This window comes from Amblyomma mixtum, chromosome 1 (assembly GCF_055824585.1).
Source record: "Amblyomma mixtum isolate Tamu chromosome 1, ASM5582458v1, whole genome shotgun sequence".
NCBI lineage: Eukaryota > Metazoa > Arthropoda > Arachnida > Ixodida > Ixodidae > Amblyomma > Amblyomma mixtum.
The window spans coordinates 70,482,331-70,495,948 of NC_143012.1; the positions used below are offsets into that span (position 1 = coordinate 70,482,331).

The 13,618-nt window shown below is 48.8% G+C and overlaps 1 protein-coding gene and 1 pseudogene across 1 annotated transcript in view; one reads left to right on the forward strand and one right to left on the reverse strand.

The window, feature by feature from the left end:
• The window catches only part of LOC149366712 (flap endonuclease GEN homolog 1-like), a 361,675-nt gene that overhangs the window by 124,228 nt on the left and 223,829 nt on the right, over positions 1 to 13,618 (reverse strand). The gene's annotated exons all lie outside the window — the stretch shown is intronic.
• On the forward strand, positions 772 to 12,698 carry LOC149366719 (uncharacterized; annotated as a pseudogene).

Sequence of the window (13,618 nt, forward strand, 5' to 3'; positions counted from 1 at the left end):
ACCTAAAGTGACCCCGCCTCACGCATTCTTTCCGCCGTCTGCTAGCCCAGCGGCGGCGTACGCGGCAGGAGTCGTCTGCTTGTCCAGCGCTGGATTAAGGGGGGGGGGGGGGCTGCAGCCCATTGCCTCACCTCCGGCAACAGGAGAAGGGGGCCCATTTATTCTAACCTGCTTATTATATGGAAATGGGAACCACAGTCAATGGAACTTCGAGTGAAACGCATGAAGCGAGAAAACCGAAACGAGGAGACGGGCCCCCAGCTAATGTAACTTCGTTTAGCCGAATCGGTTGGTAGGAAAGCTTGTCGAGCTGCAAAAACAGGAATCCTCCTCCGTGGGGTCCCCTTACGAAGCGATATATGCGTTTGCTTAAGGATTGGGGGAGGGTTTTTGTGGTGTTTTGTCAATCCCCCCATCCAGTGGCGTCTGAAGGTGTAGTGTGTTTGAAAATCCTGGAGTCGTCGCTCCTGCATTACGATTCCGGCAGCGCTGAAATTTTTCTCGCTGCTTGAACTGGTGGCCGGAACGGCTAATTCTTACAATTCTTAGAACGCTTGAATTACGAAGAGGAGTGGCAGGCGTGGTGTCGTAAGGGATGGAGTAAAGGGTGGTTCTTTTCTCTTCTTCTTTGTACGGAGAGGTTGTCCCTCCGTTCTTCTCTCTTCCAACGAAGTACTGAGCCAGTAGGATGAGACTTGCAGGAAAGACGGGGACTCTTGTCGAGCACTGATATAGGTTTTATGTACACAGACGACTATTTACAAGGAGTATATGTATGACAGCATCATGTCCCACCAGCCGCCCCGTGGACCCACTCCACGGCTACTCGAGAGCACGGTCTGCGTGCCTGGCTCCGGTCGAGACCAAAATCTCTGAGTCGCGATGGCGGCAGAGCATCGCGCGCCCCCGTGCTCTCCCTACGCGAAAAGAAAATAAAGCAAAGTGGAGCCTCGTCACTACATGTGTTTTCGCTCTCTCCCTAAAAGCCCCGGCCTCGGTGCCATACACAGCTTGGAAACGCGGCGACGAACGCCCTCCCGCAACAGGGACCCCTCGGGGCAGGTAAGATGCCGCTAAACCTTCCCAGATGAGGCTAGCAAATGGGCGCGCAGCCACCGGGCATCGTCCGTACCGCGCCACGCCGTGTGGCACCGGCCCAGAAGGGATGCCTTCGCTAACCCGCGCCCTCCGCGAGCCTAACCCTTTGAAGAAAGCCGCGAGGCGCGAATGCTGCCCCTCCCTCTCCCCACAACAGACCTGTGGGCGATCCGCACTCGGCCACGGAGGATGCTTTCTTCCCGCAGGCCACGACCGGGCGGAAACGCGACCTTCAACTGATATGGGAGACCCCTCGTTTACTTTGGTAAAAAAAAAAAAAAAAAACACGGAAACGAGCTCTTAGCGAAACAGCGAACGCCGTCCAGGCTAACGACCGCGATTCTGTCGCCGCGCCGCTCGTAGAGCGGCTTTTTCAGCCGTTATTACGGCGCCGGTTAAAATGGAAAGAGGCGATTGAATAGCGCCAACCTTACAGATGGCGTGCCATGACACGCTGTCTTTTTTAGTTGTCAGAGCCAGAAAATAAGCGACAGCACGGCGCTCTCCTGCGAATGCTGTGTTCACTTCGCTGAAAAGCGATTACGGCGAAACGCAGCAACCAAGGCTGCGCCAGAACAGTACGAGCTGAGCCGTAGTGGAGACACCAGTGGCATTCCTCTAATGCCATTCATGTGGTGGGGGCCCCCCTTCGCTCTTGCCCGCTACTATTGTCCGTCTGCCCTGCCGGAACCGCCGCGAGTAGCTCCTGCCTGGTAGACGGACAAGAGAGAAGGCAGTCAGCTATGCAGTGCGTTGCGAAGCGTCTTCCCGAGAATGGCACCGCAAAATGTCTCGACGAGTGGAAGAAGTTAACCCTTTCTCGAGGCGCTGCTGGAAGAAAACATTGACGTTTCGTACTGGCAGTGACATGTTCCTCTTGTCCACCTTGGTCAACACATAGGAGGTGTTGCCTCGGTCAACGACCAGTCTTTCGGCAATACCGCAGTTCATTAGAAAAGCTTCCCTGGGCGGCGCGACCCCGCGTGCGCTGTATGCAGCCTTACCTCCGCTTCTCGAAAGCTTCCATTCTTCTTACCCTTCCTACTGCAAGACGCCCACAGCTGGTGGCTTTTCCCCAACGTGGGTACTTGCTAGAACCGAAAATGGGTTTTGAGTCCCAACTAGCTTTTGTTTGCTTTTTGTTAGCGTTTGTGCTATCCTACCATCCCTGTACATTCCCTCCTCAATGGTCTACACACAAATCACTTCCTGCTGTGCATGCAAGAGCACCATGGCCGTTTTCGCACTTCCGCATAAGATTTTAGCTAGGCTGGCAGCGTTGTGGTCGCCAAAGCTGAACGTGCATGTTCTCACTAACGGCGAAAGCCACAAGCCGGAAATGCAGAGGTTCGTGAACCTCGGTTCTCGAACCGAATGGTGGTGACCGGTGGTTGGTACTAGGAATTATTCTGGGGAGGGGATACTTCCTGGCGTATGCTGGTGATGTCGGCCATTTAGTGGCATCACTGTTGGGGACCAGGGGAGGGGGGTGAATACCCGCGTGCCACGCACCTGCGGCACGGCGAGCGCACCTAGCGATTCCCTAGCTTCTCCAGAGACAGGCCGAGGGAGGCGCGGTGACGCCACGTCTGGTTGAGAGCAAGGGCAACACCAAAAAACGTCACGGAGAATTGCATTCCATCGACCAATCAGCGTCTCCGGCCTACCTACCCCCAAACGCTTCTGAACTGATATCAGGAGGTCGCGTTCGTCTTGCCACGCCAAGTCCGGAGGAACAGCGTTCGTCGTTCGCGCTTTGCACACCTGTCAAATTCCATTTTATCTCAACTTTTTGTCAGCTGTGACGCCGTCCGTTCATGTGAAAATACCCGGTCGGAAGCATCAAAGTGGTGCGTCTAAACGAAAGGCGAAGTTAGAAAGAGAAGATCGTGAAAAGAGGCTGCCAAAGATGACAAAGTATCTTCTGAATGCAGCTTCTGCGGAGCATTATGACTGCTCTACCCAGAGTCCGTACCAATACCCCGATAGTACCGATTAGTAGCAGACAAGAAAAATCTGTGCAGGTCTCAGTAATGAGCATGTCTAAAAGTGGCTCTGAATTATGAGAAATATCGAAATAGTAAGAAGCAACGAACTCAACATAGGGAGCACAGATGAATCAGCTAGCATTTTGGTGAGCTTGCGAGCTATCAGAGTATCGAGAGCGACTGGCGAAGAACGTAGGAACTTAAATTCAGGCTCTCGATAAATTTCTTTCAGTCGCTTGCGAAAGGAAGTACCCGAAAACAACACATTTAAAACTGTAAACAAATATTAGTGTTTTGTGAGCAAGGCGGGCACTCGTATTGTGGGCTATATACAAAAGCACGACGCCTGTACAAAAGCTGGGGCGGGTTCGACTCAACTTCGGCAGCATGTCTGTACTTGTAATATGGTAACTTCTTATTTAGCCAGCCTGGCGATTACATGTGATGTAACCACTATAGGTTTTTCAATAACTGAGGCTGTATTTCGTGCGCTGTGTGCGTGTGCGCGTGCGCGAGAGTGTGAGTCTGCGTGCGTGCCTGCGCGCGTGCGTCGGTTTCTGCGTGCGTGCGTGTCTGTGGTGCGTTCGTGCGTGCTTGCGTGAGTGTGTGTGTGTGGGTGGCGGGGCAAAAGGTAGGGGTGGTTCGGGGACAGCTAGTGGGCGCAGAGGCTTTTGATTATGATATTCCGGGTGTTGCAAGCACAGTGCTTCTGTGAAGGACTTGCCAGCTCCATCACTACGGTTTCCTGGCAACAAGCCAGATTTCACTCATCTTGGTTGTCTGGATCCTGGGAAAACGGTGCCACCTCGTTCGTCCATATATCTGAGCAACCGAGGCTAACCGAGGTCTGTCCTGTTCCTGAGTTAGCAACGTCGTTGCTACTCGGCCCGGCCCCTGCCACGGAGCTCCAGGTGTCCTTTCCGCCAGGCCCGATTTCTGCTTCTGCTGATCAACAGGCGCCAAACATCCCCGATGAGCCTCCTTCTACTGACGAGCGCCAGCAAACAACACTGCAAGAACCGACTAACTTGTTTCCTACTAGTGCGGCTTCGAGTCATCGTGTTCCCACCCCCAAAGTGTGCCTCGAGAGGACTGGTCAGACGGCTTCTCGCTGCGACAACAAAGAAGTACAGACCTCCCCGCAGCAGGAGGTAGGTTGTGAGGTTCTCCAAAGTGACCCTGCTAAGTGGCCGGACGTCATTACTGATAGCTTTCGGAGTGTATGCCTTGAGAAAGGACCAGTGTATCTTCAAAATCGCGCAGAAACTTTTCCGTCTTCCGAAAGACAGTACACAACTCAGAAGCGTTATATGTCACCTCATCTTTTCGTGCGAAAGGCTATAAATGGGGAAGCGTACGAGCGACACTGGTTGATGTATTCAGAGTCCAAAGGTTCCGTTTACTGCTTCATGTGGAAACTGTTTTCAATTCGAAGCAACCAGAGTACTTTCACCACTCATGGCTTTTCTGATTGGAAAAAAGCAGAACAAAAGGTTTGCGCACATGAAAAAAAATTCAGGGGGCACTTTGACTGTCCAAAGTGCGTAGAGGAGAAAGCGTTTTCCGCACCACTTTCGCTGCTTCTGTTGCACTGGTGGCGTCACATATTATTGAGTACTAATTCCTAAGCGATGACAAATCCCTAATTAATGGTTAATTACTGTTTAATGCCTGAATACTAATTAACTGCTAATTAATTACGCTTAAGCTTCGCCTTTAGGAGTGGAACACGACAGCGTGGTGTAGCGCTTCCAGGGAGTCCACAGAAGGCCACCACCCGTTCGGCGCGATGCCTCCCTGCGTGGCTGCTCCGAACTCCATGCCCAACAGGCATTGGTAGCTAGAGCCCGGGCCGCTGCGGAAGCTACAGGGATCCCGGACTAGGGATCCCTCCTAGTGTTTGTAAGGGGCGGGCCCTTCCTGCTCGCCCCATCGACCTCTCGCTGTAAATAGAAATAAAAGTTTTCCTCCTCCTCCTCCTTGCCCTTTGAACGCAACGCTTTTTGAGGAAAGGAAATGGCGCAGTAATTCTCTTGCATCTCGGTGGACACCTGAACCGCACCCTAGATGAAAGGAGGAAGTGGGAGTGAAAGAAGACAAAGAGGGCCGTAATGAAGAAAATGAAAATTGTATTTGAGGAAAGGTAATTACGCAGTAACTGCCTCACATATCTCGGTGGACACCCGTCAAAATTCAGGGGGGCACTTTATTGACCTAAAGTTTGGTCACTGATGTGTGGTTAAGATATTAAGCTTCGCCTCTAAGAGTGGAATGCGACAGCGTCTTGCAACGCTGCCAGGGAGTCCATAGAGCGCCATCGCCCATTCGGTTTTACGCCTCGCTTGTCGGTAAATTGGTTTTTGAGGAAAGGAAATGTATCTGTCTCTCATATCTCGGTGGACACCTAAACCTCGCCGAAAGGCAAGGGAGGAGGATGGAAGTGAGCGAAGACACCGTATTCACTAGACGCACCTTTGTTCCTTCGAAACCTTCGAGCTGACCTGGCGGAGTGGATAGCATGCTCGTCTCGCACGCCGAATACCGGGGTTCGATTCCCGAGCTCGACGAATTTCCTACTCATTTTTATTTATTTATATGGCCTGACTAGAAAAGTTAATTAGGCTAATTGGGCAATTAAGCAATTAACTAAGCTCAGTCCCACTTACTTCGAGCATCACTATACGATCCCTTCAATTGGTTGCATGATTACTAGCCAAAGTACAATTGGTCCCGTTTGAAATTCGCGCAGTGTGACGTCACGACCGTTTCGACCAATTGAAAAGCGTGACATTTCTGTCGACAACTGCTGCTTACAACGATGAGACATTAAAGGCTTTCGCCTTAATAGCGTCGAGCACCGGTACTGTGTGACAGCGTGGCTCGCCCGGTCTAACTCGAGCAGCACAATTGACAAGGAGCTGGTTAAGCATCTTGTCACTGAGACCGCTTACTGAACAGAGGTGTTGAAGCGCGTAGTCGTTGTAGTTAAGCTTCTAGCTGAGCGCAGCCTAGCGTTTAGGGGAAGTGATGAAGTTTTTGGTTCACCGAGAAATGGCAATTACATGGGAGTACTTGAAGTCATTGCCAAGTTTGATCCCTTTCTAGAGGAGCACATCAAACGCTATGGGAACAAGGGAAAAGGTCACCCATCGTACCTGTCAAAAACCATTTGTGACGAATTTATCGAGCATGTGTCAAAGGCTGTCAAAGATCGTCTCGTTGACGAAGTGAAACGCGCAAAATACTTCTCTTTAATTGTTGATTCCACTCCAGACCTTACACACGTTGATCAACTGTCAGTTGTTTTACGATACTACTTAAATGGGCAAGTGTACGAACGGTTTCTTGGATTTGTTACAACTGAATCGCATACCGGCTTCCATCTTTTCGACACCGTGATGACCCTCTTGACAGCCAATGGCATCTAAATTGGTGATTGTAGGGGCCAAGCATACGACAACGCGAGTAATATGTCAGGAAAGTACAAAGGACTGCAAGCTCAAATAAAACACCTGAACGAATTGGCAGTCTACGTCCCATGTGCTGGTCATTCACTAAATTTAGATGGCGCCTGTAGTGTTGACAGTTGCCTTGAGGCTGTCAAATTTTTTGCTCTAACTCAGAGACTGTATGTGTTCTTTGCTGCCTCACCTAAGTGATGGAAACATCTTTTATGCGCAGCATACTACTTTAGCTACCACTTCAGCCCTTCACCGTGGTTATGCGCCTCCAAATCACGTGATACATGACGTCACACCACGTGACACGATGACGTCACGAACGTAGAGAAACGGGGGCCCACCTCGCGCCGTCGCTGGGGTTGTGCGCCTCCAAATCACGTGATACATGACGTCACACCACGTGACACGATGACGTCACGACAGTGGAGAAACGGAGGCCCACCTCGCGCCATCGCTGTGGTTGTGCGCCTCCAAATCACGTGATACATGACGTCACACCACGTGACACGATGACGTCACGACAGTGGAGAAACGGGGGCCCACCTCGCGCCGTCGCTGTGGTTGTGCGCCTCCAAATTACGCGACACGATGATGCTTCGCATTCGCCAGGCTTAACCAAGTTAAGCCTCAGCCATTTTTGAACAGCATGGGTGAAAGTGGTGACTGTGAGCAACTTGTTTTGAAAAGTCTCTCTCAGACCAGGTGGTCAAGGCACGCTGAATCATGTAAGGCCATTTTGAAAAATTTCAAAGCAGTCTTGTGCTGCCTTGAAGCGATCTCAAAGAATGAAGAAGAAGAAAACGGTGACACTCGGAACGAAGCGCACACTCTCTTCAAGATGATGACAAAACTAGAGACTGCATTCATGGCAGTTTTCTGGAGTGAAATCTTGGAGCGCTTTGACAAAACGAGCGTAGCAGTTCAGAAACCAGGATTAGACATTTCTACTGCTGTAGAACTGCTGAGCTCTCTAGAAGGCTTTGTTAATTCGTTGCGACCTCTCTTTGATACCTTCCAGGAGAGAGCACGCACGCTAAGTACAAATAAATGTTATCAGGATGAGGGCAAACGTATCATTTTGAGTAAGCACCCGGACGGAAAAAGCGATAGTGTGCTACGAGGTAGAGAAAAATTTATCGTGGAGACCTTCAATGTCGTGCTGGATAGCCTAGGCTCTGCTTTGCGCGTGCGAAAGGCTGCCTACGCTGAGCTCTGCGAAAGGTTCGGATTCATAAAATTGCTGACAGAGGTTGGGAGCGAGGCCTAGCTCTCTGGCACAGCAGGCTGAGAGGTTGGTGAAAACCTACGAAAATGATTTGGAACCAGCATTTCCCGCTGAAATCGTTCAGTTTGCGAACTTTCTGCACAACTCTGTGTGCAAAGACACGAGTTCCCTAGGAATAATGAAGTTGCTGCAAGAAAGAAAGCTTACTGATGTGTTTCCGAACCTTTGCATTGCTTTGAGAATATACTTAAGCATACCTATGACAAACTGTGAGACCGAGAGATCGTTTTCTAAGTTGTCGCTGATAAAAAGTCGCCTTCGTTCGAGCCTCCTTGACAATGAGTTGAACTCGCTTGCTATCATGTCCATTGAAAGTGACCTTCTCCGCGATCTATCTTTCGAACAGACTATATCTGATTTCGCCAAAGCGAAGGCGCGAAAAATTCCATTTTAAAATGATCTGTTTGCGGAGTACATGAAAAGTTCCAACGACTTTGTTGCATGTATCATCTCCCACCCTCCATGTTAACAATGAAACTCTGAGCAGTGTAATTCAAAAGATGTAAATCTTCGTTGTCCGTCTCTTGTTTGTTCTTGTGATATTGAGCCTGCTTGTAATGAGCTGTATTGTTGTTGTTTTTGATAGTGCCACATTTATTTGGTGTCATCTTTGCTTGTCTTTCCTTCAACGAAAGTATTTTAAAATATGCTTTGTAATTAGAGTTGGTAATTTTCATATGTATTCTAGTGAACTTTAAGGTGTTTGTATTGCCTTAAGTATTGTATATATCTGTTGTATATTTATTGTGTAACGTGTATAACGATTACTGCAGTCTGAATAAAGAAGGTTTGGGTACAATCAAGCGTCTCCTCACAGGATTAGATTTAGTGATCCAAACAAATCCTAGCTTTTTCAGAAAACAGAATGCAGATTAAGTGAATTCGCTCAGTGAACAGATGTGCTGGTGTTTACAACAGCACGCGTCTCCTAAATTTTGTCGCTCTCCTTATAGTAATAACACCGGGATTTTTTCTTTAGCTTTACCAAACTGTAAAACAAATCGGGATGTGCTAGCTTCTTTGAGGTCCCACAGTTTCACTTCGTGCTCCGGCGGCCACTAGGAAAGCGAGACACTCGTTTATGGGTTTATGTTTAGATTTATGGGCTTTAATGTCCCAAATCAACTCCGGCTATACAGGACGCGGATAATTTCGACCAACTCGGGTTCTTTAAAGTGCACTGATGTCGCATATTACACGGGCCTCTAACATTCCGCCTCCAGCGAAATGCGACCGGCGTGGCCGGGCCAATTTCTTTTGTTCGTTCTTTTTTCTAAGTATTGGTTTCGTAGAATGAAGGTGTGAATGAAAGAGAGAAATAGGTGCCGTAGTGTAGAGCTCAGAAATAATTTCGACCACCTGGGGATCTTTAACGCGCTCTGACATCGCACAACACACGGGCGCCTTTTTGCATTTTCCCTCCATCAAAACACGGTCGCCGTGTGGCTGGGTTTGAATCCGGGTACTCGGCTCAGCAGCCGAGCATCTAACCACTGAGCCGGGACTTTAATTCTCCTTTTCAAATTTTCCCCACGAGGGCAGTAGTAAAAGTTCATCGTGTGATCAAATTAAATTTAATAACTTTTAATATTACCCTCTCGGGCACTAATTAACGAGTGTCTCTATTTCCTAGTCGCTGCCGGAGCACCCATCTCGGCTTTAGGAAGATAGCTCAGCCTGCTTTTCCTTGATGCGCTAGCATTAAAACAGCGCTGCGAAGGAAAACCCCTCTGTCGGCTTGTGTACGGCGTCACTGAAAGAGGAGAGGAGGCGGCGCGCTGCACTGCAGCCCCGCAAGTTGTCGGTCGGCCCACGTGGCTCTTCCGTGGCGTTCGGCGCTCGGCCACATACGCACACGTGTCGGGCGTTCTAAAAGTCGCCTGGTGTTTTTTTGCGCTGTAAACCTAATGCTACTGCGTTACTTCTGCAGGAATCCCATTGATCGCCTTCGCTCTTTTTACTTGTTGGAATTAAAATGAAACATGGCATATATTCTAGTCGTGTAGCGGGGAGCAGGAAAGAGGGGGCAAGTAGAGGGAGAGGGGGCCTACATCCGCATTAGCCAAGGGCCCCCATTTTATGCGAAGCATACTACTTTAGCTACCACTTCAGCCCTTCACCGTGGTTATGCGCCTCCAAATCACGTGATACATGACGTCACACCACGTGACACAATGACGTCACGACAGTGGAGAAACGGGGCCCACCTCGCGCCGTCGCTGTGGTTGTGCGCCTCCAAATCACGTGACACGATGACGTCACGGCAGTGGAGAAACGGGGGCCCACCTCGCGGCGTCGCTGTGGTTGTGCGCCTTCAAATCACGTGATACGATGATGCTTCGCATTCTCCAGGCTTAACCAAGTTAAGCCTCAGCCATTTTTTTTATAATCCGGCCCTGTGCTTTTCGTCTCCTTTTGCTGTACGAGCTCGTTTTGTTGGCCATGTTAGTAGATAACGGGATGTAACATTATAATCAGTAGTTCAAGGAAAATTCACGTTCACAACAGTAGACATATTAGTCAGCGTTCCTTCCCTGCCAGGCTTGACGAACGTTGGCTTGACTATCTGGCGGATATTTCTGAGAACGGCGAAGTGGTCACCTCTAAGAAGTCTCCTCTACCGAGAACCGGATTCATGCTTTCGCTTTGTGCGATAGATAGGTGCAATACACAGATGTAGAACTAAGGTCCCTAGATCGGTTTTAGTAGAAGGGCTGCGGTGTCTTGCACCTGACGCTTGGACTTCCTCGTCTCTTGCTGGACTCCAGTGATGACTTGACCCAGTTCGGCGGCGAGGTGCTATTTCCCGGGTGTCCCAGCTAAATGTAAACAACCTTTTAAAAAAGACGAAGTGTCCTAGTCCAGGGAAACCAACTAAAGGTTGTTCAGAGTCGCATGGCCTAGTCTCGAGTAGTTTTTTCATTCATCAAAGTAAATTAGTTAAGCTTAATTAGCTAACTTTTTAATTATAGACTTTAGGAAAAAAGTGTCAATGGAAATGTTTTCGTCTCGAAAAACCGGCAGTAGTGCCGTTTCCATCACGGTACGATTTGCGTAGCTTCATTTATCGGCCTTAAAAGAAAGTTAACACGTGACCAGTTGCTCGCTCGCGTCTCTGCCCCAATGTGCACCCAAAGTCTCATCGAGGTGAGGACTTCAGGAAAACAGAATTTTATTCTCTAAGGTGCATCTTGGGACGTTGAAGTGGCACGGTTGTCATGTGGAAGCTTTTTTTTATTGCCTGAATTACGGTTAACGGCCGGTAAAAAAACTATTTTACGGAAATAGTACGTTGCTGCAAATGTTTCAGTCAGCTGATTTTCAATACGATCTGCAACTTTTCCATTCACACTTTGTTCATCAAGTCAATAATTAAAGTTAGCTTATTATGATTAACTAATTACTGAACTTTGAAAACGAAAAAAAATGTTCCAGGCTAGGTCACGCGACTCTAAAGAACCCTCAGTTGGTTTCAGACGGCTACGGCATCCCGTGTTTTTTAAAAGCTTGACTACATTTAGCTGGAACACCTGGTATATATTCATTTATAACCACCAGGGCTTTACGTGCCGAAAGGTGCGTAGATTTTCAACACACGCATGCCGTTGTTCAAAAACGTGGAAATGAAGCGACCTTCAATATCTCGGTCATGGCGCAGCACCTTCACTTTGTTGTCGCGAAGGAAAACAAGAGCTCCAGTACGATTTCGTACCGAATGACGTGTCGAAGTGCCCCTTCGAATGACGTGTCGACTTCCCCTTGCTTAGCTGCCCTCGTGAGGGCGCGACAGTTCAGCGTGCCTAGTACAAGAAAAAAAGTTGTGGTGGTGGTGGTGGGGGGGGTTAGATCGGAAGGGTGGTCGGTTAGTCAGACTATGGAAGGGTTCTCCTCCAAGTCCACCACAGGCGAGTTAAGAGGGTAGTCTGGAGATGAATCATAACTATTGTCTGAAACAAACTCAGTCACATGCCTTGCCCCCACAGAACTCGCAGAGGGATGGCACGCCTTTCTCCTCGTCGCTGTCAGGCTCGTTTTCGCTGGAACTAGCTAGGCGTGGAGGGCCATTAAGACAGGCGCGCTTTGTTAGGGGCCCTCCTTCTGAAGAACTTCAGCTTGCTTCTGGGAAGTTGTTCTTTGTCTGCTTCTTGGTCTTCTTCCTGGGGCTTCGCTTCCTCTTCGGGTGGGTTCACTTGGCCTATGTTTCTTTGTCCTCGTTGGCCTGGGCCCAGGTGGCCGGAACCACGTCCACTTCCCTCCCATGAAATCCTGAACACCACGTGAACGGCGACCACGTGAACGGCGCGTGCCGTTCACGTGGTCGCCTTCTCTTTTTGCTCGACACACGCATCAAACTAAAAATGAACCATTTGGTACAAGGAAGTTTAGTAAATTAAATTCCACTTTGTGCAACTAATGTGGTGTTGGTTCTTAAGCATAAATTAAAAATTATACTGTAAATCATGTTGCTAGTGTCTTCACGCAGACTGTGTTTCGCAAAATTCGGTGTTATTTAATCATTTTTGTTTTTGTTCTGTGATGGCCATAATTAAACTTATCATGCATCTCTTTGCGGGCTTGGCGCTTCGTGAGGCCATCGTGCAAGAGCAGGACGAGTAATTTGTTTGAATGCAGCCCAACAGTCCCCTCGCAAGTGGAGTGCAACGATTACTTCAGATATGACTGATCAGTTCACTGGAGGACAGCTCCGTTGAGCACTTTATGGATGCCTCAGCCGTGCCACAGCAGCTTGCCGAGCTGTGTTGTCCACCCTGATTGGCACGCACCAAGCTTGAAAATAAATTATTTTCCCACAGCCTCTTCCACCATGCTCTTGGGCCCCCTTTCTTTACTCCCCAGGGTGGCTAGTGGTAGCGCAAGCCATCCTGTGTGCGCCAGAAGCGTAATTCTTGTAACTCAAAGCAATAATCGGGTCATTTTTCTGGGAATTCTTTGGCACCCTAATTTATGAATATTTGTTAGGTAGAATGGGTATTATAACTAAAAGGTAGGCAAGGATATACAGCGCATCAGGAGAGGAAACCAACCCGGTAAAAAGTCCAATTCTTTGTAAATGTCCGTTACCTGCAGCAACATTTGGCTAAAATTAATTCAGGGCGAAACGACAGGTTCAACGTTGCGGTCTTGAAGGCGCGTTTCCCAAAGGCTATGAAGCCGATGAATCTCAACCCCTCACCGCTTAGGAACGCCGCAATGCTACCATTCGAAGGCAACGCGCGGAAGAATCGCTAGAAGGACGCGCATACCATTGCTTACGCAATTTACCCGGTTTAACCAGAGCTAAACAATTGGCAATTTTTTTTTGCATTCCTTCCACGAAAACCAGACACTGCGGCCAGGATTCGATCCCACGACCTTGTGATCACCAGACGAATGCCATAACTACGTAGTCAGCAACCGCGGCTGGTCGGTCAGCTAGAACCACAAGCGGTAGACGGTATAGGATACTAATTTACAGAATGTAAGTGAATGCATTCCGGGGATTAGTGGGGCAGATGGATGGATCACGCACACGTGACTGTGGGCAAATTAGAAAGCTGTCACCTCCCCACCAGCCTGTCCTTCATGTCAAAGCTAGGGATAAGCAGAATTCGAAATGTGTACTTGACGCATGAGGCGTAGCCAAGCTCGAAAATGCACAGTATAATCTGCAAATCATTATCTGTATTACTTCGCTGGAATAAAATAGCTCAACGTTCAGTGATTGCTCCCTGAAGATAATCTTGAATCTTTTTAAATAATATTTTCGGAGATAATCTTGCACTCAA